This window comes from Armigeres subalbatus, chromosome 2 (assembly GCF_024139115.2).
Source record: "Armigeres subalbatus isolate Guangzhou_Male chromosome 2, GZ_Asu_2, whole genome shotgun sequence".
In the NCBI taxonomy this organism is placed as follows: domain Eukaryota; kingdom Metazoa; phylum Arthropoda; class Insecta; order Diptera; family Culicidae; genus Armigeres; species Armigeres subalbatus.
Genome location: NC_085140.1, coordinates 460,768,542 through 460,794,728, shown reverse-complemented (window position 1 = coordinate 460,794,728; position 26,187 = coordinate 460,768,542). Strand labels below are relative to the sequence as shown.

At 39.3% G+C, this 26,187-nt stretch overlaps 1 protein-coding gene across 5 annotated transcripts in view; it reads left to right on the top strand.

Moving 5' to 3' along the window:
• LOC134213866 (embryonic polarity protein dorsal-like) overlaps positions 1 to 26,187 on the top strand; it is a 110,039-nt gene that overhangs the window by 48,880 nt on the left and 34,972 nt on the right. The window lies entirely within an intron of this gene.

The following is a 26,187-nucleotide window of genomic DNA, read 5'->3' as shown; positions in this document are numbered from 1 at the left end:
ACGGCTTTGAAGTCGATGAATAGATGATGTGTGGGCACGTTGTATTCGCGGCATTTCTGCATTACTTGGCGAATGGCGAACACCTGGTCCGTGGTGGAGCGTTCGCCCATATAAAACCCCGCCTGGTACTGCCCCACGAACTCTCACTTACAGTTGGTGCTAGTCGACGGCATAAAATTTGGGAGGAAGTACTGCCTTGTAGGCGGCGTTCAGCAATGTGATTGCGCGGTAGTTTGCTACAATCCAGCTTATCGCCCTTTTTTGTAGATGGGACACACGACACCTTCCATCTCCACTCACTGCAGCAAAACTTCCTCCTCCCAAATCTTGGCGTAATGACGGCCAGTGCACGGCGCTCTAGGCAGTGCCCTCACCCCCGTGTTTAAATAACTCTCCTGGTAGGTTAGCGAGGTCAACCCCAGGGGCTTTGTTGTTCTTCAGCCGGCCAATCTCCTCCTGGATTTCCTGGAGATCCGGAGCCGATTAAGAATTATGTCCTGCGCGCGCGTTCTCCCAGGTCCATCACCATACCGCCATCTTCGTCCTGCCACATCGCCATTCAGGTGTTCTTCGTAGATGCTGCCTGCCACCTTTGGATCACCTCACGCTCGTTCGTAAGAAAGGTTCCCGTTTATGTCGCCTTACACATATCAGGCTGTGGCACGTGGCCCTTACGTGAACGGTTTAACTTCTCCGCAGAACTTTCGTGTGTTATTAGCGCGGTACCGAGTTGCTCCGTTTCTTCACGGTCTCGATCTTCCTGCTGGCGCTTTTTCCTCCGGAAAATCGAGGTTTTGTCTGTTCCGCGCCTGTTTATATCGTGCCTCGTTTCGCCCTCGTGCGGCGGTGTTACGCAGCAATCTCGCCCATGCTGCATTCTTCTCTTCCACTAACTGCTCACATTCGCCCGTCATACCAGTCGCTTTTCTCTGATCCGGGGGCACCGTACTAAGCCTAGTGCGGCGGTTTGCGAGGTGCCTACCAATGGCGGATCGAATATCTCTCAATAAGCCATCTTCAAGAGACGCTGCGCCCTGGCTGCTCTTCCGTTGGAAGTGCCACTTCCAGCTGCTGCGCGGTATTCTTGCCGGCTAGTCTACCGTCTTGTAGCCGCCCAATGTTAAGCCGCGGCGTCCGACTTCGACGCGCGTGTTGTGACACACCGTCGGGAGTTTTGAAGCGCAGGCATACTGCAACGAGGTACAGTGGTCGGATTCAATATTCGCACTGCAGTAAGTGCGGACATTCGTGATGTCGGAGAAAGAAATTTACCGTCGATTAGAAGGTGATCGATTTGGTTTTCCGTTTCTTGGTTTGGTAGTCTCCATGTGGCCTTGTGGATATTTTGCGGGGAAGAAGGTGCTTCGGACTACCATTCCGCGGGGAGGCTGCGAAGTTTATGCATCCGCGTTGGCCGTTGTCATTCGATACGGTGTGCAGACTATCCGGTCCCGATGACCGGTCTATACATTTCCTCCTTCCTACCTGTGTGCGTTCATGTCACCGATGACGATTTTAACGCGCGTCCACAGTGGGCATCCATCGGCTATGTCTGCTGCTCCAGCTGTGCGTAGAACGCTTCTTTCTCGTCGTCAGGTCTCCCTTCGTGTGGGCAGTGCACGTTGATGATGCTATAGTTGAAGAGAACGGCCTTTAATCACTCCAGCTTGCACCAGAACCGTTTCGATCCACCTGCCGAGGTGAGACGTTTTCGCCGAATCGCTGTTCAATTTATTGCAATCCCGGTTTCGTATTTCAAGTGCAGTGACTGAAACCGTAACCGTACCCATTCAGCAAAAATCTACCACACAAAACAAGTGCGTTCAATTGTGTCAAATTTACGACACTAAGAAGAAGTTTATCAAAATATTATACTTGAACTGGTGTAAACTAAGAAAATGCCGCCGACAGGCGCTGCATAAATAACTTCCCTCGTTGGGGGGCACCAACCTCAAACAAATGGGAAATTTCTAGTGATATGAAGTGCATCAAGAATCAGAAAAAACCTGGAAAAGGTTTTCCGCATTCTTAATTAGAAAAAACAGTGTCCTAGTTACTGTGGTGAAGTGGAAAATCAATCAAAAAAACCCGCGACGGAAAGGTCATTGTACACACACAAAAAATGAGAAACAAGCGAAAACTTGATGAAACTTACTAAGCTCGGTGACAATACACCCGTTGCTGTGACAGAACATCTCTCCCCTGAATAAGTGTCGCGTAATCGTTCCGTGCCGTGAAGTTATTGACGAAGAAGAAACAGTGATCGAAGAAGAACTCAAATCACAGGGAGTAATTGGTGTACGCCGGCTTATGAAAAAAGTTAACGGAGAACTAAAGAAAACCGCCGCGCTACTGTTGACAATCAACAACCCCAATGAGCCGGAAAGTATCAAAATTGCGTACTTGAATGTTCCTACGAGACCGTACCGGCCGCGAAGATGTTTCAAGTGTTTGAAATTCGGTCACATTGCCGTTACGTGTACCGTCGAACAAATCTGTTTCAGGTGCGGCGAGGCATACCACGACAACAATTGCGAAAAAACAGAAAAATGCGTCAACTGCAATACAGGCAACCATTGCTCAATAAGCAATAAGTGCCCTCAATGGATCCACGAAACAAAAATAATCAAAGTTAAAGTTGACCGGAAAATTTTGTTCGAAGAAGCAAGGAAAATTGTCATTGATAATAAAACAGAACTTTGTTGAAGCCATAACGAAAAGCCTGGAAGAAAAACACCTGCAAGACATCAAAATGCGAGATGATCGAATCAAAAACCTGGCAGACACACTAGAAGACAGCATTAAAAGAGAAAAGGAAAGGGAGGACAAACAAAAAAAATCCACGAAAATTTCATGCTCTGGAACTAAAATTTGAGAAATGTTACAAGCTTTACACTGAAGAAAGCAGCTCGGAAACGGGCCGAGCAAGAATACGAATCGCTGTTGAAGCAAGTTGAAACAGAGTGCTCACAAAAGCAGAAAAAGGAATCTCAGAAACACAGGCACCTTCGAAAACAAACTTCCAAACAAAATTCAACCGAGCAATCCCCAACAAGAAAAAGAATAGACCAGATCAACACGATGCAGAGATATGTACTAATAGCACAACGAGACCTAACACAAGGAACTATAAAAGATAGCCAAGGTAATTCACATGAAAATACACGCACAGTGCTCCCGGACTCCGATTGTGAATCCTCATAAAAGTAATTTACCCCACATCATTGCCAAATGACCCCAAATAAATATAACCTACACGATGAATCACTAATAACAGAAGTACTGCAGTGGAACTGCAACGGAATCGGAAGCCAATTTGAAGATCTTTTGTTATTAATCAGCAAATATAATCCAACCATCATTACGCTACAGGAAACCGGAACAAAACCAACTCGAAACATCCACCTCACTGGGTGCGAAATAATACACCGCCACCGACCGTCCGGTCAAGGCGGAGTAGCTATTGCAGTCAAGTCAGGGATCAATTACAAAACAGTGCAACTAAACACAACTCTTGAAGCGGTAGCAGTGGAGGTCAATATACCGCGAAAGATGACTGTATGTAGCATATATCTTTCACCTAGCCAGCAAATCAACAAAAAGGAATTGGAAACTATTTTGGACACACTACCTAAACCATTCATACTATCTGGTGACTTCAATGCACACCACAATCGATGGGGATCAGGAAAAGATGATGCCAGAGGAAAAATTGTCGAATCTACAGTAAACGATCGAAATCTAACTATCTTGAATGATGAAACCCCTACTTTCATACATTCAGCAAACTATAACAATAACACGAACCCCCCTTCTTGCATTGATCTTACCATTTGCTCCACCGAAATAGCCGACAAACTAAATTGGACAACAGCAAACGACCTGCACGGTAGTGATCATTTTCCAATCATCATAGGTACCGAAAAACAAACCAGAAATCGCACAGCTAGATGGAAAATTGAAAATGCTGACTGGAGCACTTATGAAGCTGAAATTGAGAAACTCATTCTTCCAAACACAAACTACTCTATAGAACAAATAACAGAAGCGATACAAACAGCAGCCTCTAAATCTATACCCAAATCTTCTACGAAGGCCCACCCAAAGTCAGTACCCTGGTGGAACTCAACCGTTGCAGACGCAGTTAAGAAGAGGAGAAAAGCCTTAAGGAAGAAGCAAAAAATTAAACCAGATGATCCAACATACCAATTAATTCATGACGAATTTATACTGGCCAGAAATGAATGCAAAAAAATCATTAAAGATGAAAAACGGAAAACTTGGGAAAGATTTGCCTCGTCGATCAACGAAAACACACCAACTAAAGAGATTTGGAACCGCATCCGATCAATATCCAAGAAAGGCTCACCATCAAGAACATGGGCTATTGCTGCGGACAACAAAAGTTCTTTCGAAACCGCTTGACATCGCAAACCATATAGCTGACCACTTTTACAAAGAATCTTCCGATGAAACATACTCCGCAAAATTCATACAGAAAAAACAGAAGAAGAGAAAAATCAATTCACTTCAAAAGCAACCAGAATTCAAGCCTATGCATACCATACTCGATGAATGAGCTTCTCGTGCAGCTGGATAAACTTACAGGTACTTCACCAGGCCCGGACAGAAATACACAACGCAATGTTAAAACAATTTGCCATTTTACATTAAAAAGATTTTGCTCGCGGCATTCAACAACGTATGGACCTGTGGTATCTTTCCAGAATCATGGAAAATCGATTCTTATACCAATACCAAAGCCAGGAAAATGTCCAAACACAGCAAAGAATCTCAGACCAATATGTCTATCGAGTTGCATACTCAAATTATTCGAGCGAATAGTAAACAAACGTATAATGGAACATCTAGAATCAATCAAAATATTTGAAATTCACAATATGGATTTCGAAAAGGACACCAGACAACAGACGTTCTCACTCTCATCGATGACTTCGGAAAAGATTGCATATACAATAAAAACATGCAGAAATCATATTCTTGGACTTATCCAAAGCATATGATAGAACCTAGCGACGTCTAATCCTGCAAAAAGCTAGCAAAAAGCAGGGATATCGGTAATATGGCAAGATTCTGCAAACTTTTTTAGAACGCAGAGAATTTCAAGTGAGATACGAAGATCAACTATCGGATATCAAAACTCAAATGAACGGCGTTCCACAAGGATCAGTACTGGCCGTAACCTTTTTCCTACTCGCCGTTGACAGCGTAAGAGACTTTATACCAAAGGATACATTCATAAAAATGTACGCAGACGACATAACAATAGCAGTTATCTCTAAATCAGCCAAATGGACTCGCGCAAAAGTCCAAAAATCCTGAACTCCATACAAAAACTGGATCGACGCTACTGGTTTTGAAATATCAGCCCCCAAATCAGCTGTGATGCATACAGGAAGAAGAAGGAAAGTAAACAATCATCAGCCCAACTCTGAATAACGAAGAAATTCCACTCACTAATCATCAAAAGTTACTAGGTGTTTGGATCGACAAAAATTTCAACTATAATCTTCACATTAAAACGACACGAGACGAGGTCAAAAAAACGACTTAATATAATGAGATGTCTCAGCAATACCAGTTTCGGGGCTGATAGAAAATGCCTTCTACATATTCTACAAATGGTTATTTTACCAAAATTATTGTACGGAGCTACTATAACAACGCGTGCTAATAAAAACAACGTATGCAAAATGGAACCCCTATATCACCAAGGAATTCGCCTTGCTACCGGCGCCTTCCACTCCAGTCCTATAGACAGTATTCTTTCAGAAAGTGGTCTCCTCCCACTGCATCTCATAACGACTGAAAAAATCATCAACCATACAACAAGACAGCTAGCCAGAGGAATTTTAACTCCAGAGGTTCACATCGGGGAAGAAACAAGAAATATGATGACCAAATACTCCATACCATACATTGAAATTGAGGTGAAAATCCTTCAAACCTACTAGCCTGGAAAGAACAGCCAAAATTAGTTAACACAGGTATTCCAGACAAACTCCCGCCGAAAGCTAAACAAATTCAATTTAAGGAACTCTAGTAACACTGAATATCAACACCACAACCACATATACACAGATGGATCAAAAACAACACAAGGCGTCGGATGCGGAATTCACTCCAACAACATAAACACATCCATATGTCTACCCTCACACCTATCAATTTTCAGCGCGGAAGCATTTGCCATTATAACAGCTTTAGATTACTGCAATATAGGACTGAACGTCATATTCAGCGATTCAAGAAGTGTTATAGAGGCCGTAGCAAATAAGAACACGCATCACAGAAGCATGGAAGCACAACGCTATGCTGGGTACCAGCTCATGTAAATATAACTGGAAATGAGGAAACGGATCTGCTAGTCAAACAAGGAGCATCTCGAAATACTCCCATCGATATAAAAACCCCACTATAAGATTTCAAACGACTAACAAGTGCACGCATAACAACTGCATGGTGCAATACATGGCACAAAAACACCAGTAAACTAAGGCAGATCAAAAACATACCTTTTGAATGGCCTTCCTCCTACAATAGCGACAGATTCATCGGTAAAGTAATCACAAGGCTAAGAATTGGGCACACTAAACTCACGCACGGTCACTTAGCAAAGAAAGAAGATCCACCCATGTGTGCTTCTTGCGGCACCAGGATCACAGTTGAACACATTCTGATAGATTGCCGACTCTACGAACAAGAAAGACAAAAACACCAACGGATCCTCACTCCACTTTTTACTAGGAGACGACGCCAGAACGTTAAGAAAAACCATCAACTTCTTAAAAGATGCAAAATTGCTGAAATTGCTCTAAGCAAACCTGCCACACCAGCTTTATAGAGAACTCTATACTAACCGCTGTATCCACATCAACGAACCAAAATAAACAACCGTGAATGAAGACCAGATTATCACCCATTACCCAAACGCTGAAGTTTACACCAGCATACCAACGGACCACACTCATTATCATTATAGTTAGGACGCAATTCCTGGATCACCATGACGAAGCCAATCGAGAAACAGCCAATGCAGCAAGCAAAGAAAGCAGTGACAATGATAAAATGAATTATTAACTCTGTATTCCTCCTTTCTTTTTTAACGGACCCGAATAATCAATACGGTTAAAAGGTCTATAATAAAGAACCAAACCAAACCAAACCTCAGCTTGCACATCCTTGCGTTGATTGGCTGCCACCCAATCACGCGTTGGCGCATCTTACCCAGCACTATGAAGCCGGTTCCCAGCTCGTTGGTGGTGCCACAGCTTTGGTAGAAGGTAGCCGCTCGATGCCCGCTTTTCCACACTTTCTGTCCTGTCCAGCAAATCTCCTGCAGCGCCACGACGTCGAAGTTGCGGGGATGTAATTCATCGTAGATCATCCTGTCGCAACCTGCGAAACCTAGCGACTTGCAATTCCATGTTCCAAGCTTCCAATCGTGATCCTGTATTCGTCGCCTGGGTCTTTGCCGATTATATCGAGTCGCATTATCTCTTATATTGTTCGTAATGATTGGTTTTCTAGGCGGCTTATTGGGCCTGCGCAAACCTCCTGTCTCATCGGAGGGCCGTCGTGTCAGGGCTGTTTAGCGTCCCACCTAACACCAGGACTTGGGCTTGTGCGCTTTGAGCGGCACACGGTCGCTTTGGTGGGGCCTACTTGCGGATACATGCAGCTTTTTATAGAGGTTTAACAGGGCCCACTGTCAAACCCCACCACATCCTAGAGCAAGCCCCACAACTCGCAGATGGCCTGGGGAGGGATCGTCAAGCCCTTGGACATAGTCCCTGCTGCCCGGCCGTCTTCAGTGTCTCGTATTTGACTCGACTTAAGTCTTTACATTACCAATACTTTTGTGCTTTTGTATTTAGATCGTAAAAATGATGAAATAGAACACTGTGAACCGATTACTAGAGAGAGAGGATGTTTTTCCTAGCGTAGGACTACTTCTGTCTTTTCTATATTACACTTTGCGATTGTGGAAATCGGAGACCGTCACGAAAATATGATAGACTTTGAACATTAATATCTCAGCCGTTTCTTGGTAGATTTACAATATTTTGTGACCAATCGATCAAAAATGGGTCAACGCTTGCATTGTGTGTATTTTTTATTGTTTTAATTGGGTATTGTTCTAAAAATACATATTTATTATTTATTATATTGGTTAATTATTGAAAATTAACAAAAAAAATAGAAATAGTAAAATAATCAATCCCGTGCATGCATCGCAAGCACAGATATCAAAATCAAGCAACTTGCGGGATGGGATCTAATCCCAGTTCGAAAAAGATTTCACGTAGAGCGGACGCAGTGGATCAAAAACAGCACGATGACACGATGCACTATGGTCCAGGATACAGATTTACGCGGAAAGATGAATTTTACGCCAAAACTATATTTTTTAGAAAAAACTGTTGTTCTACAAAATTGTTCGAAATAGTAAGGCCATCATTATGGTTCTACCAAAAAATAGGGTGGCCCATCATATAAAAAGAATTAGAAAATATTTTTTTTATTTCTCAGAATATTGACATGTTATGTTCTACAAAGTTGTAGCCCAAAAGTCTTCAGAAGGTGACATCAGTGAAAAATAAAAAATGAAATGAGCAGGTAATGAATGTCGTTTTTTGAGGGACACCCTAATCCTAGTAAGTAAAATTGCTCTAAGCAAGTGTAGCTCTTAAACATAAAAAGTATATATGGTAAAGTTGATTGGAAAAAGCTGCGCAACTTTGTAGAGCATTTTACGTCAATATTCCGCAAAATAAAAACAAAAAATGAAAATTTTACATTTTTATAAAATGGCCCACCCTATTTTTCGGTAACTCTATAATAAGGGCCCAAGTATCCAGAACAACTTTGTAGAACAAATTTTGTTTCTTAAAAGTATGCTTCAGACCGAAAATGCATTTTTTCTCGTAAATCTTGCAATACGATGATAATGATAAAACTTATAAAAAGTGTTAGAGCTATAGATTTTTTTATTTTTCATTTCTCACGAATGTCATCTTCTAAAGACTTTTGGGGCTTTTCAAAACGCGTGTTTTGCTATAAGAATATCGTCTGTATCTTTTTCCGTTGTCGAGTTATATTAATTTATTTGAAAAAACATGATTTTAGTAAAATTGGGAAAACTTGAGATAAAAAAATAAAATATCCCCAATTTTTTGACATAATAAAGAACATTAAGTTGTCTTTCAAATGCCGTGTAAACATATTTTTTTGGTCTGCCCTAACCGGAGATATCAACTTATGAAAAAATGTAATTTTGACAGAAAAATGATTATAACTTTTGATCGGAAAAAGATATTGTGCATGTTACCCATCAAAAGTTGCATTTTTTTGAGCTCTAAAAGTCACCTGAAGACGACTTTTTCGAGAAACCTAAAAAAAAAAAATTAGATCAAAAATACTGTTTTTTGAGGTACACCCTAATCCAATTAGGTAAAATTGCTTAAGAGCTACAGAAAAAGTTTTTTTTAGCAAAATTGATTGGAATAAGCTACGCTACAACTTTGTAGAACATAACATGTCAATATTCCAAGAAATAAAAAAAATATTTTCTAATTTTTTTTATATGATGGGCCACCCTATTTTTGGTAAAACCATAATGATGGCCTTACTATTTCGAACAATTTTGTAGAACAACAGTTGTTTCTAAAAAATATGGTTTTGGCGTAAAATTCATCTTTCCGCGTAAATCTGTATCCTGGACCATAGTGCGATGTATCATTTTCAACGAAAAACCATCGCATTGATGGTTGTCGTTGGCGTCGGTGGTCATCATTCAACTTAAACAAACCCGCATTTTATGTAAAGAAAGGGATGATTACAAAAATGTCGTCTATTGCGATCCCGCGAGATGCAGAAAATTTATTCCAAATGGTGGCGTCTTATCGAAAAATCATCGAGTTTGGTTGCAGTCAGTTATTGCAAAAGCGCATTGGGGAAAGAAAATCGGATCTTCTCAGGACCAGCGTTTTCTGGACAGAAAGGATTGATTGCAGAAAAAGTCTGTTTCGATGACATCGCCGTGGTAGCGTGGTTGCTGTTAATGTTTTCAGACATTCGAACAAATGTATTGCCTCATCTCCCTCCGACGTCGCTTGTGATTCTGCAACCGAAGGGCAACATTCTGTCGACGCCAAACGATTAAGTTTTTCACTTTGAAGAAAATAAATCTCGAATCAACCATCTTTTGTATGAAATGGCGTCCCGGAAAAAAAATCGATTAAATTTCCAATGACTAATAGGAACAAAATCAAAGACTAACAGAAGCAAAGCCAAAAAATCTTACCAAAAAGTTCACTTTCTGCCGACGACCGCTGAATCGATAAAGATGCTACTTCAGAGGAAAATTTCTACAGCAACCAGCCACCGATGGGCGACCGTCGCTCACCCTGACAGACGCCAAGTGAGTATGTTTTGTACGATGAAGAAATTTCGTCTTGGGTCAAATTTATTATGTTACTCTTTGCAACAAAATATGTTTTGATTCATAAGCTCACAACCAAATTCAGAATCTGCCATACTACGGGACTGCTCTCTGTAGAATCCCGATAAAAATGGCTCGCGCACGCCGGAAAGCAGTTTTGTTGTACCTAATGTATTAATCCCATTAGCTTCGCCTTTTCGTTAATCGCTATGAGTGCACTGCACATCATTTTTACACCCATATCAAATCACAAAGGGGCGGGGCTAACGGGCTTACTTTATTGATTACAAGAAAGCTGCCTTTCGACGCCCGCGAGCCATTTGAATTGGGATACCGCAGATTCCACAAGATTCCACGCAGAGCGGACGGAGCTGAGCGCACTCAGCAGCACGAAGGCTCTGGTAGAGGTTTTAACGGAAAACCATCGCATTGGTGGTGGTTTCCGTAGCGATTCTGTTTCACCAGTGGCGATGCTGAAAATTTATTCAAATTGGTGGCATCTTAGCGAAGTCATCGAGTTGCCGTTGGTCAATAATAATACGAATGGGAAATTTCAACGCAAGGTTTCGACAAGTGTTTGGTTGCAGTAGTTATTAGAATAGCGAATTGGGGAAAAAATTGATTCTTTTCAGGACCAGAATTATCTGAACAGAAAGGTTTGATTGCAAAAATTGGTGGCATCAGCATGGTAGCTTATTTGCTGTGAGTGGTTCCATCCATTCGAACAAATTTATTGCATCATCCCCTCCTTCGAGCGCCAGCGCCAGAAAATTTCCGCCGGCGAAAGCCAAATCGATGAAGACTTAGTGGAAATTTCGTTTAGTGTCTGAAATAGCGCATCATTCTGAGGTGAACCGGTCTAGGGCCGAAAACCTCATTAATGACGACAATAAAAAAAGCGCATCATTAAAAAAAAAGGATTTTTTTCAGAATCGTCATTGTCGTTTAAACGGATTAATTTTTTAAAAATAAGCCGAATAGTCTGTTTGTCTGGGTGAAGATTTTCTCCAACGGTCAATACCAATAACCTCTTGGATAAAAAAGTTTAAGTCCTGAAAGGACTGTGTGTAATAAATTCTTGAAGCTCCTCTCACTTTGCCACCGGCGCCACAGAAAACGATACACGTACGCTTCCGTCGCGGGTGGAAAACGAACGATGCAAATAAATGTATTTGTGTTTGGATTCGAAACACTTCCGATTCTGCTTATTCCCTTATTATTTTATTTAGGACATTTTTGAGGATGGTGTCTTTTAGGATTGTGATGTTCTCTACTAAAAGTAAGTCGAGTAAGCCACTCGGCGATGCGGACGACGAGTCGTATTAATCCCTTTTCCACGTTTGGAGACTCAAAGTCCATCCAACTGGGAGCTACTATTCGGCTTCTTGATTCAGTTGACCTTCGAGCTGTTTGCTTAATGTTAATAAAGAGACTCGGATTATGATAACAAATGTTAGCCATTTCGTAGAGTTACGTAGTCCTACGTCACCTTTGTACGCAATTGGGCTATCCCGGGTACCCGATTGGGCTGCACACTTGAGTTTTTTATCCAAAGATTCAGGATAGACAATGCCTATATGATTGGAAGGTGTAGCAAAGATGGGACTGATATGCGATCAGTGGATTTCAAGAATTTGTCGTCGATTAATTCATATCATGAAATCCATGCATATGCTTGCAGGAAATTTTATTTTCCAGAAGAGGAATTAGATCTAAAACTGATTGTAACTTTTAAATCGGTTCTGAAATGCGATTCATGGGAAACCAGTTTGTCGAAGGACAGCAACAATAAACATACATACATTTATATTCTCCTATTTTTGCATTTTCTGTCGTTATTTGACTATTAAAATCGGTTAAAACTAAGATGCGCAATGTCACTCAGCCTTAATAGACCAGAATCAAACAGAAGAATTGATCACACTACTTTTTGAAAATTTGATAAATCATTTTTCTCTATTAATCCTTCTTACAAACTTAACATTCAAGATAGGAATCGTCTTATTTTATTTAAATGATTTATTTTTATTTAAATGATTCAGCATTTAAATACATTTTGACATGAAGGATTCGGGCCCCACATTCTACTGGAAAGATTTTGTAATGGCTTGGAATCGGATTAAGCCTGCGTGGATTTGCACTTGACTTTCACTTGAGAAGCTATTGACTTAGTTCGAAAAGGTACGTTCTTCGAAATAATTTTTTTGCTAATTTGGAACCTCTTTCCGTCGCGACGATAGGCCGCGGCCTATTTTTTCAGGAGTGTCAAGAAGACGGCTCGCATCCATACATGAGCCGGTACCTACACTCCCTTATCAGAGGAAAGGCGTGATGAGACATATCCATCATTTCGACAGAAGCTGGTTCGAATCTTCATTCGATTGTTATAGAACATTACAAATGGTTTTCAGGTTTTAGCTCACTTCGAGTGTCGTCTACTCAAAGTTGCGTCGAATCTGACTCACTGCTTATTTGTCTATAAAGATCGAATTGAGACAACTGGGGCAGAATGGTCTCCTAGCTCTCTTAACCTGAACCTTGGTATATTTTTGCCTTCTCGTATTTTTCATTTGATTCCACTTTCCATTTATAGTGAAGGACTACACAATCTAGATTTTGTTCCATTTCAAGGCGGATATCCAGAAAGCTTAGAAGAACTTGCACACAGAGTATTCTTACGGTCCAACTGTCATGATTTAAAAAAAACATTCGAAGCTGGTAACAACAACAAGCTTTATTATATTGCACTTTGAAAGTGTATCCGAGCTTATTGATCACGCTTTACATCTTAGAAGGAAATTTGAATTCCTCACGGTTTTGCACTGCACAATTACGTTTGATACTCAAATATGAACATATTTTCAACAAATTATTATCGGGCAATAAATAAGCACTGACTCATAACAGCATGAAATGGCACCCAATTGTGTGTCAATGAATGTTGGCTCGTATCTTTGATTTTCGTGACATGAACAAAGAAGGATGAGATTGTTTAGATAGTATCGTAATTGAGTCATTAAAAAAATGTTTTATTAACATGAGTGAAGAATTGAGCACCGTCGCCAGTGTACCAGTAAAAATAATAAAAAATAAATAATTCCGCCACTGTATAGCAAAATATTTGTGTATTTAGATTCGAAGAATAAAGATTTGAGGTGCAATGATCATCGGAAATCTGAAAACTTTCTATAAAATATACCTCATTTCAGAGAGAATCCTAGAAAGAAGTTGTTTCAAACTTATAATTCAATGCTCGTTATAAGAATAATAAAACTAAAAGAAATAAACTAAAAAAACTCATCGAGTTCCCTGTTATAACACCATAGGAAAATTTTGAATGATAATTACTAACTGCATTGTGCGTCATATCCTATAGCTTTTGCAAAAACCGGTAACATTATTTTTTTGCAAACACACCAGAAAAACAAACTTTTAATTAATTGTTTTGGCTTTCTTTCGTCTAATTGATCCTCTTGAGCCAATTATTGAACTTATTCTGTTTTCCCCTTTCATCGTCAGCTTTGCCACTGCATTGGTATTCCTCTCAGCACACGAAGGTTTGCCGATGACTTGCAACTTTACTTTACGCTGAGTAATATCTATAGATTGACTAATCATGATCCGCAATGGATATCGCTCTGTAGTTGTTGACCCAATACAATTTACTGCTTGTAAAACAAAATCTCTGTATATTTATTTATGCAAAACGTGCTTTAGACAGATCAAAAGTTTCGGTTAACTATAGTTATAAACATTTATTACTTTTACTATCTTATACACAAAGGCAAACTTGATCAAATTTGAAAACATTCGTTGTGTAATAATTGACAATCGCAATGCTCCTAACGTCTTGAACTATCGATGGAACTCTTGTGGTTTTATTACATTTTTGTAGTCTTCCAAAACGGTATAGGACTTCGCCGGATCAGCCATATATTGCTACTTTCATGCTTATAAGTTTTTAAATAGCCATGAAGTGGCATTATAAGGCAGCTTGGCGTAATATAGTGCTAATGTTACTTGGATAAATGACTTGTATAGATCGGAGTTCAACCAAAATTCGATAATGTTTTGATATTTTAAAAAAAAATATAAACAAATTCATCAAGCTGTTGAACGCGTAGTTTCTACATACGTAATACATGAATAATATCAAGAACATTCAAATTGCTTCAATAAAACATGAGCATTGAATGCAAAACGTGATAGATTATGGATATGAGCAATCCAAAATAATAAACTTTGATTAGCACTTCCACAGATTTTCACTGACACCCGCCTACTGTGTTTGTTTGCCATGCTGACAAATTCCACGCGTGCTTTGACAGCACTCTTAGCGTTTACAATTCGCGCCCAGGAATTTAGAGAAGTACCCCCAGCACAAAGAGCGTCCAATCAGCTGCTGCATCATCATCTCCCCTACGAGCCTGCCACCAGCTGTGAGGTGCTGAACTATTTTAATTACCAGCGAGGAATGCTCACGCTGGAAGCTGCAAATATTTGCTACCGTTGCTAAGTGATGCGCCTGTTGATCGGTACATCATAAATCTTGTTCAAATTGTCGGAAGAATGTCACGACGCCACTTTGGCGTTGCGAATTGAACCAAAAACAACCCCCTGGAGCAGCGATGAATAATAATAAAGTCACAATAATGCGGTATGAACCGCAAAAATCCCCTCTTGCCCCGGCTGACGAACCACCGACGGCGCTGACTCTTAATCGCGCAGTGATGTGACAAGCAGTTCTTCAGTTCTACTGAACAAGTTATCTACCTGTTGACCTTGAGCATCCTTCGTGCGACATACGGGATCACATCAACCCCAACATGATCAAAGAATTGGCTAGTCCATTTAGTTTGATGGAAATAAATCGAAAATAATTTCAGACAAGTTCCTATGCATAGTTACCAACGTAAATAATTTATAATCCTTTCTTTCCGAACTGAAACGGCCCGGCTAAGATGCACCGCGAATCGAGGTGACAGTTCAAGATCGGAGCGATGCATTCCGTCCAAGTCCAAGTAGTCACGGTGGTTGCCTACGGTGACAAAGAAGCCAAAGAGGAGGGCGGGCTCGGCGCGGCGCGGTGGCTACATCGTTGCAAGTGGTGATGGATTGTGGTGGTTGCTTGGATTTATTACTTCATGGCAGGCAAGCTATGTGTAAATGAGCTAATGGGAAGCGTATTTCATTTCCTTAAGAGGTGCCGACGCATGGTCGTTCAACTTGAGACATCTCGAGAACATGGAGATGAAGTAATTAAAAATCTTTATTTCTGCGATTGTGTCGAATAATGCATCTAGGATTGGCAGTGTCTGAAAAAGTAGTTGAGCAAAAAGTTACTAAAGTGAATATTATTCTCCACGAAGCCACGCCGGTCAAAGCATGTCACAAAAGAAGCCAAACATTGGCTCTGAATGTTTCGCGTGCATTCAATATTTATGCGTTCAACCGTAATAAGGAATCATTGCTAAAACAATATTTGTGCAATTGCTCTTTTCCCCTCATCTGCTGAACGCTGTAATGAAATATGATCTTTACTGTTATTCTTGTTATTTTCCTCTCGCAGAAACCTTTGTTTATCCACAGCACGAGATCGAACCAACGACACGCCGCGGAAAAAGTGTCAGTGTCAGATGGGAAAATTCTCGCTTTCGCGATCATGATCAAGTACGTTGCCTACAACCAGCGATCATCGTTGCGCATTTGGGGGGGAAATGGTCTTATATGCAAGGGTCGCTGAGATTTGGTAAAGTTCTCAAAATTCTAACCCTGAAAATATTTGGACCTATTTGAACTGTGTGTCAAATTTGATACTGTAATATGGAAAAAACAATTGAACTGTTGAACTTGAGAAACTGCGTATATGACATTTTTGGCCAAAATAAGATTTTTATGTAATGTGGATCCTCATCCAAAAATACAAAATGTTTGTTCGGTAATTCGTTGGTGTTTTCTTCAGGAGTTTTATTTTGTCTTTATTTTCAGCCCTAGGCTGGCTCGACTCTTTTTTCAGGAGTTTCTTAGGCCCGTCTTCCACGAGTTCCTTCTGAAATTCCCTCAAAAATAGTTTTGTTTAAAGAAATTCCTTCATAAGGATTTCTTTCGAACATTCCTTTAGGAATGCTCAAAGAAATCTCTACAAAAATTCTTTCGGTAATTATTTGCTGAATTCCTGTAGGTATTCCACTGGAAATTCCATTCCCTTTCCGTTTTTACAGGAATTGAATTTTCTTCTGTAAGAATTTCCTACATTCTATATAAACTTTCAGAATTTCTTTGGATATTCCTTCAAGAATTTGTTCAGAACTTCCACCAGGGATTCAATCGGAAATTCCCTTAGAAAAACATTAGATAATTCCTAAAGAAATTCTTTCCGAAATTTCTTTGAGAATATCTTCGGAAATTCCTATTGACATTCTCTCGCAAACTTCTTTGGGAATTATTTTAAAAATTTCTTCGAATTTTTCACAGAAACTATATTAACAATTATTTCAGTAATTCCCAAGAGAAGTTATTGCAGTAATTCCTCTTGAAATTCTTTCGGCAACTCTAGGAAGAAATTCCCGGAATTCATTCGAAAGATAGTCTCAGGAAATTTCTCAGCACTTCCTCCAGCAATTCCTTTAAACATTCTCCTGGAACTCTTTTAGAACTTCCTTCAGGAATTCTGAGATTTCTTTAGTTATTGTAGTTGAAATTCCTTCAGAATTTCCAGAAGAAAATGCCTTAAGAAATTCCTTCAAGAAATCTGTTCACAAATTCATTGGGATTTTTTTTGAAAATGCGTTGAAAATTCCTACAAGAGTCCCTTCGAGAATTAATTTTTAAAATCGTTTGTGAATTATTTCGAGAATTCCGCTAGAAACTTCTCCGAAAATTCCTTGAAGATTTCCATCGGAGACTGTTCCATACTAAATAAACTACTAAATTTTGGAAATAGCTTTTTAAGGAATTTCTGGAGGATTTTCTGGAGGAACGGTGACGTTTGTTACAATTTTGGTCATGCAGCCACGTCACACCAAAAGCCATTTAAGACGGCGGTGGCATAAATCGATGTAACGATTTCTAATTGCGTTTGTTACCATGATTTTTTTTTCTAAATTTTGAATTCTTCTGAATTTTCTAGGAAAATTTAAGGCATTTTACAATATTTATTCGAATTGCGACACCAAACTATTCTGAAACATCACACTACGAAAAAGTCGTGTAATATTATGTCATTCAATACCGACATAATAAAGTGAACCAAAAGACGCAATAATGCGTTCAATTTTATAATTACAATACTTACAATAGTTTTCGAGAAAAAAGTGTTGCGTACTATCTCTGGCAGGATACAGGTGGAAGACGGTACACGTTGTTGGAAAAACCGTCCATCGTTCACGCCGCGAAAACCGGACGACTTCGGTGGGCCGGGCATGTAACCAGAATGTTGGACAATAACCCGGTGAAAAACAACGATCCGACGGGCACAAGAAGGCGAGGTAATAATAATAATAATTTATAATTACAAGGCCTTGAAAATGTGGATCCGGAATTTTACACGACTTAAAAACTGGCGTATGAAGAAAAAAGTAATAGAGCCCCAGCATGGAAATCTAACATCATATCTTCTGTGTGTGAGCTCCGTTCGATACCGGTAAGTTATTTCTGCTGCATGGCAGAAGGGAGATCAAAGCTCAACTCTTTCTACGCTGTTTGTAGCTGAGGTAAAAGTAGAGAGAAGGAAGGTGGTGTCCGAAATCTTGCATTCACGTGTCGTACTGTTTTCTACGGCGCACTTTGCATTTCAGACATCTTTACTGTAAATTTAAGTCATTTGGAAATGAGAAGCATCGAATGGCTAGAATTCCGTATTTGATGGATAGTAAGGAAGTGTCGTCGATTGCGGGCCTAGTTGCGCGTTTTGCTCATAACTTTTTTCAAGTCAACATAATGCAGTAATATGCAGTAATATACACCAGTTGAAAGCTGCAGACCTAAGCTAACTTTTATACGAAGTAACAATATTGTTTTACTCAAACAGAAAAAACGGATAGAAATGAAAAAAATATGAAATGCTTATGAATTGTTAAAAAAATAACGTTCATTTATTTTAGAAGCCTTTAGTGGCTAAAAACAACAAAGTAATAGCTTTCAATTGCAGAATGAAAGACAATTATTCTTGCATGTGAAAAAGCTGGTTGCCAGCACACTTTAAATGCACGGAACGATCGCAACCATTGCAATGGGTTGGGTTTGCAGCAAAATAAAATTCACATAAAGAATTAGAAATTTACAATAATTAAAACAATTCAATTATTGATAAAAAATAGGAAATTTCCAACAAAAGAAAAAAAATCCTAGCTATTGCTTTTTTATATTTCTTTATGGAGATTTTTTGATTTCTTTATTGGAAATTTCCTATTTTTTATGGAAAGTTTTAGTTTTCGTTTTAGTCGTTTGCAGCGGACTACATTTAGGTACATTTAGCAACCGGGAATGATAGAATTTTTTTTGTTCACCAAATTTACATGACACAAACATTTCACTTGAATTTGATATCACATCACAATTTAGTTTTACTATTATCGGCTCTTTCAGTCTTATAAAGCAGCTTAAACGTTGTTGCGTCTATTTTCCGACGTTTCGGTGTATATTTCACCTTCTTCAGGGATTTATACACTGAAACGTGAAATATGCACCGAAACGTCGGAAAATAGACGCAACAACGTTTTAGCTGCTTTATAAGACTGAAAGAGCTGATAATAGTTGGAATTCTTTGGAATTTCCACAGAAATGTTTCGGGAGTTTTTATCCGGAGAAAAGAATTTGCAGATTTCATAGGAAATTTTCGGAAATTTTCACAGAAGACTTTTGAGAATCTCCGAAAATTATTTGAAAAATTGGTGGTTGCGGCAAACTTCTCAAGTTCTTAGCAGAATTTCTTTAAAATTCTGAAAACATTATCGAATAAATTTCCGAAAAAAAAATTCTGAATGAAATTTATGAAGGAATTCTTAAAAGGAATCCGGCTAAAATTCTCCAGGTATTCTTTCGAAAGTTTCTCCAGGTTCTATTAAAATCAGGAAAATCTCTTTTTTTAGAACAATTTTGGCGTTCATATTTCTTGCTTAACTTTCAAAAGGACCTAAGTACAATTTTATTCATGAATTGATTTGAATATTGCAATCAACAGGCCAATTTGAAAGCTATCGATAGCAGTATTCAAATTAATTCATGAAAAAAATGTTATTTAGGTCCTTTCGAAAAGTTGAGCAAGATTTAAGTATACTGGGAAAAAAATCAATTCTCGGGTACTTATTCAAAAGGACGTATGGATTTTGTAAACAAAGATTCAAACGTCGATTAGTCCGATCTGATAGCCCTCCCACGCAAACCATAACCATAGACAGATAGGGGGAGGCTTCGGCTACCTGTTGATGGTGTTGGTTTGCGTGGGAGTGCCATCAGATCGGACTAATCGACATTTGAATCTTTGTTTACGAAATCACATACGTCCTTTTGAATAAGTACCCGAGAATTTGGTGCGTCACCAGGGATGCCAGACATACAGACAGACATTTGGTCTTGCATACAGACATTATACAGATTACAGTCATTATACAGACTTTTGATTGAAGTTACAGACTTTTACAGACATTTATTGTTTTTCGAAAACTTTGGGCTTGCAAACAGAATTACTTTTGGCACAGACAAACAGACGTAACACTAGAGAAAATAGCAACGACCATGACTATAACCACCAGTTTAAATTTGATTGATTGCCCATTTGAAAACTAGTGGCGCTAGCGTCGTAATTTTTCGACTTTGACATCTCACTCTAGCTCCTTCTGGTGACAATGTCATACGAACCATTGTTTCGTGTATTATACTCGCAAGATGGTGATAGAGGAGTTAAGCAATCGATTTTCATGAAAAATGTACAAGCTGTTACGTCTGTTTGTCTGTGTTATTGGGCTTCAAACGGAAACATTTAGGGATTTCAAACTTAATCCTTCTATAAGATTTCCAACGGCAATTATGTTGGTCTTTCGAACGTAGAATTTAAGGCTTCTGAAAGTTTTTTTTTTTTTTTAGTTCCGAACAGAACTTTTACGATTTCTTTCAGAAGCCCAGAAATATTCCATTCAGAATTCCAAAATAATTCCATTTGGAAACTTTAGCTTATTTCGTTTGAAAGCCCAGAAGAATTGACATTTCCCTTTATAAATTGTATCACGTTTTATTGTCTCAGTCGATTCTTTGGCTTATTTCAGGCCAACTTTCCCTAAGAACCCATATTTTTTAAAGCCTCTAACTATTTTAAAAATCGAAAACAAATCCGAAAAAGTGCTGAACATGTGAACCGGTCTGAAAAATTCACCCGATGTTCGTTGAAAGTCGGGCAAATTTTAGACCAATCTTGAAAAACTGCACTTTTTCGAATTTTTGTTTTAAATTTTAAAAATACCAAGAGGCGTAAAAAAATATGAGTTCCTTGGAAAATTAAAGTTTAAATAAAATAAAGAATCGATTGAGCGCATACAAATTTTTGACGAGATAGGTCCTAAAGCCCTACATCGTTTATGGTTGCAAACGATAGTGCATCGGTCAAGAATAAACGAACCGATCTATGTCAGTAAATATGATATTTTTGCGTGTGAGACTTTTTAAGACATGTTTGATATGGGGCACATACTTGTGGTATTCGTACCATGGTACAAGGCGACAAGAAAATAATTTCAAGACTATCTTTAATGAAGACAATAATTGGTATGGCACTCATTTCAAGATTTTTGTGCCATGGTATAAATACCAGAAGTGTGTCCTCCATATAAGTCGTCTGTTGCTGAAAAGGCAACATATCAGCACGAATGAACCATCAGCCCACAACGTCAGGCCCATACATTAACTGTCAAAGGATGAGTCAAATGCCCAGGGGTGTTTTGATAGTGCGTTTGAATCATATGATTCCATACGTCAAACAAGACCAAAAATGCCGTCTATTTTTAAACTTCCTTTCGAGTTTTGAATCGAAAAAAAAAACTGGCGTGTTCCGGATAAATAACTTCATAGCTCCCTGAAAGAAAATCCAATATCGATTCATCATTTTAGGACCCAATTGCTTTGGAAAGCCCAAAAGATCTCCGTTCGTACGGATTTTCGCACAGAATTGTGTGAACTTCCGAATGTAATCCTTTAAAAACGGCATTCCTTTGAAATTATGAACAAAATTCTGTTGGACAAAGGAAATCTTCTGCGCCTTCGATTGGAATCCTTCTGGGCTTTAGAACGGATGCCTTCTGGAGTTTCGAGAGGAATTCATTTGGACTTCCTATTGCAGCCTTCGGGGATTCTGAACGGAATCCTTTTCTGCTTCTGGACAGCGGAATCCAAATAGAGCTTCTAAACAGAATTATTTTAGGCTTTCAAAACAGAACTCGTTTGCGCTTCCTAACCAAATTCTTCAAGGCTTTTGGATGAAATTCTTTTGGACTTCCGAATGGAATCTTGTTGGGCTTCCGAACGAAATTATTTTCGACTTTTGAATAAAGTCGTCTTAAACTCGAAAGGAATACGTTTTGAATTCCGAGCGGAGCCATCTATAGGCTTCTGTATGGATTTTTTTTCTCTGCTTCTGTACAAGTATCCTATTGGGATTCCCTCTGGGATTTCTTTTGGAAGCCTTCTGGGATTTCATTTGGAAGCCCAAAAAAGATTTGGATGGAAAGCCTAAAAGAGTTCCGTTCGGAAGAACAAAAAAAACAAAAAAAAGTCCGTTCCGGTCTCTAGATTTCCGAACGGAATTATTCCTTCATTTTAAGTCTCTCCTCCGAACCAAATTCTTTCGGACTTCCTAACTATATATTAAAATATTATTTATTTTAATAAGAAAATTATTTTGAGCTTTTTAGTGGAATGTTTTCACCTGTCATATTATTATTTTAATGTAATAACATACCTACATATGAATAAGATAAAAATAGAGCTTTTCTTAACTTGTCAAAAAACGAGTTAGTACCATTTCATTCCACCACTTGATTGTAACTTTACAGAAACGTATTTCGAACTCAACAACGTCCTCAGTATCTCGTACTTGACTCGACTAAGTTTTACACAAACTTTTTGATTATCGAAATCTCGATATTCCACGTTGACAAAAGTGCATAGTTTTGAATAATTTTCTAATTCTTGTACCTCACAAACTTCATACAGACAAATACAGACATTTTGCTGAGATTGATACAGACTTATAAAAATTGTATCTGCATCCCTGTACGTCACGTGTCTCTAGAGTGGTACAAATTTGGATTTTTTCGCTCCCTTTATGATAAAACGATGATTTCTGCGGTTTCAATAATCCTCCTAAACATTTAGCAAATTTGGTTGTTTTTTGACTAAGCACGCGCAGTTTGAAATTTGTATGGAAATTACTATTGAATCGCCACTTATGTGAAAACCGTTCCATAGTTCCACGGCTTAACTCCGCCAGTGTTAGTGGACCCCTTAGTAGTGGGAGCTCTGGAAGTTCTTAAGGTCACACCTGATGGAATCCAATTTTTAAAGTACTCGCGTTTTCAAGGGCACACCATTCGATACGGAAGCAACGCACAACTGTCATTTTTATTATGTCACGCATGCTGCGACGCAGCAAAGCTAAATCAACAAAAATGACAGTTGTGCGCCGCCTCTGAATCGAGTGGTGTGCCCCTGAAAACGCGAGCACTTTGGAACTTGGATTCCGTCAGGATTGACCTTAATAGGAAATTGTTTGTCTATATTCGACCCTCAATTTAGGTTGCGTTTTAGAATTTTCTGCTTCCCTACTATAAATCCCCCAACATATTCCTGTAATGGACACTCTGGTGGTAATTTCTTACAACATTGTGAAAAATTATTACAATATTATATTACTATGTTACAATAATGTTATTATTTGTGAATTTGTCCAATTTTGTAAACATATTATGGAGACGGAGAGGCATGATTGTGAATTACATTTCCATCCACATCCACTTTCAAACAGAGATGTTATTTTATTCGATCTAATTATTTAAACTTTCGCACCCTTATCCCCTATTAAGGGTCATCGTCGCTCGTGTTTGCCGACCGCCAAATGCAGTTGCAGCTGCACCACTCGAAAATGACAACAGTTGCAAAAAAAGAAAAGGAAAATTGCAACGACATCGGTCGCTTTTCTTCCTTGTTTGTCCGGACCGTGTACGTACCAGAGCAAAACAAAAGATCATGATGCGTGGTTTGTCGTAGCTCGACATCGACGCAACGGGGGGTGTTTATTTTAGATCACTCACCCGCACCGATCTTTGTTTTGGTTCGACCTGTTCTCGATCGATTTGGTCTGTTTTTGCAAAGCGCTGCAACGCAAGGCAGTAACTAATCCAAGCTGGCTGTGTGCTGTCTCCGCTTGCTACGACGGACAACGTCGACGGTGATGGTGATCGTTATGGCAAAGCGAAGCCAAATCGTCCGGAAAACTTTCGCTTTGATGGGTCTTGGGATGAAATAATAATACTAATCGGTTGTACGGTAAATCAACTCGGTCGTAATTTAGTCACTTCCTATTCTTGATTCAAGGTTGACCAGCTGTTCGACCGGTTGAAGGGTGGATGGTACGAGCTCTTTGAATAGTTGAAGTATACGATGGAATTTTATGTGGCAGTTTTGATGGAACATTATTTATAAAATAGTAATTCTCCTTTTCCATAAATCATACAGTTCTAAAACAATTGAAATAAGTTAAATAAGTTTTAATAAACAAAGAACAAAAACTGCTCAAACACTGAACACTAAGTTGAAATGCAGAGTTTGTACTAAGAAAATTTCTGTAATTCAATTTTCTAAAAAGCCCTGCTTGATGAATCTTTTTTGCAATTATTTGAGTATGTGCTGGAGCAACCCAAACAACTAGAACTATCAAAAACTTTCCCATGTTCTATTTGCACTCTTCTAAATTAACAAAAGTATTATACATGATTTACTTGATGCCGACTAATTTTTAAATCATTTATCATAAGTTCCTAACCCGTAAACCGTCAACCCAGGGCAATCCACAATATCGATCTTTCTGCCACTATTAGAATACACTTCCCATCATGCAAACCTCTACTTCTTACTCTTTTGCGATTATTAAGGCTCCTGCAAGAGAAAAACAAGCCATTAAGGTGAAGGTGGGTTGAGTACCAAAACAAAGCTTTGAAAGTATTGGTACAATAAAAACTGTCATGTACTGTAGTAGTATTGGTGTCGTATTTATAAAAAAACAAAGAATATTAGTAGGGTGGTTCAGAAAACTAGCTCCACCACGCTCACACGATTCCGTCCCATGCTCCGAGTGTCCTCCAAAAACCGATTTGAACAAAAACTGGTTGAACACTAGCCGGTTCAAGTTTGTATGAAAACTAATATGAGAATCTTCTTCTTCTTCTTCTTCTAATTGGCATTACATCCCCACACTGGGACAAAGCCTCCTCGCAGCTTAGTGTTCATTAAGCACTTCCACAGTTATTAACTGCGAGGTTTCTAACCCAGGCTACCATTTTTGCATTCGTATATCATGAGGCTAACACGATGATACTTTTATGCCCAGGGAAGTCGAGACAATTTCCAATTCGAAAATTGCCTAGACTGGCACCGGGAATCGAACCCAGCCACCCTCAGCATGGTTTTGCTTTGTAGCCACGCGTCTTACCGCACGGCTAAGGAGGGCCCGCATGAGAAACTAAACCTTTCATTACATTGGCTACAGCGCCTTCCAAACGCTGGCATAAAGAGGCGACTTCATTGAACGAAAACCGCACCGCAGGAAAGATCCATTGATTATGTAACGCGAAAAATAAGCCTAATTATCATGCTAATGATTCGCAACATCGATTAAAATCGACTCCCAGCCATTGAAACGACCATTCAATGTCCATTGTCTATGGAATTAAAGCTCTTGAATATTTCATCCAGTCATATGGTCTCCCCCCTCGCCAGCGCCCAATGACGGAGTGCCACAATCAAAATAATATAAAATTCAACCTCGCCATATTAACTGTCATACAAACCTGAAACGACCTGTGCACGGTAAACCTCTATTCAAACCAACCCAAACCATCGGATGACACCCAAATTATGAATCATAATCGACTGAGCGCGGCGCAGCAAAATCATTTTTGGAACCACCCTATGTATTAGTTTGCTGCTGCCGCTGCCGGTGTTTACATTCGCTCCGCGGTCAGTTTTTAATTGTTTTTCTCGGGCAAAAATAGCAGTTTATATTAAGTTTTCGGTTGAAACAGGTGACTGATTTCAAAAAGTGATGTTTAATTTGCATTCTATCAACATTTCGGGCTGCTCATGTGCGGAGAAGTGAGTAAAAACTTGATTTTTCTATGCCTTTTGAGAAGAAGTGAAGTGCAGTGATAAGCCCACCGAATCGCGAACGGCTATTAAATTGGCACGAAACTGCTGATTTACGATAAAGTTCGAGCCGAAATTCATAGGACTCTTTGAAGAAACATGTTCATTATCACGGGAAGTGAATAAATATGCTGTGAACAGGTTAGTAATTTGAATATTATACTTTTGTTCGATGCTGTTCGATGCATTCGAATGTTGGTGGAAGAGGAGTGCGGGAGGTGTGGGGTTGACCCGTGGAAGGTCCGGTGCCATATTGACGGCCATCTTGGTACTCTTCCAACTATGTCCTTAAAGCCCGCGCACACAGGAGTGCT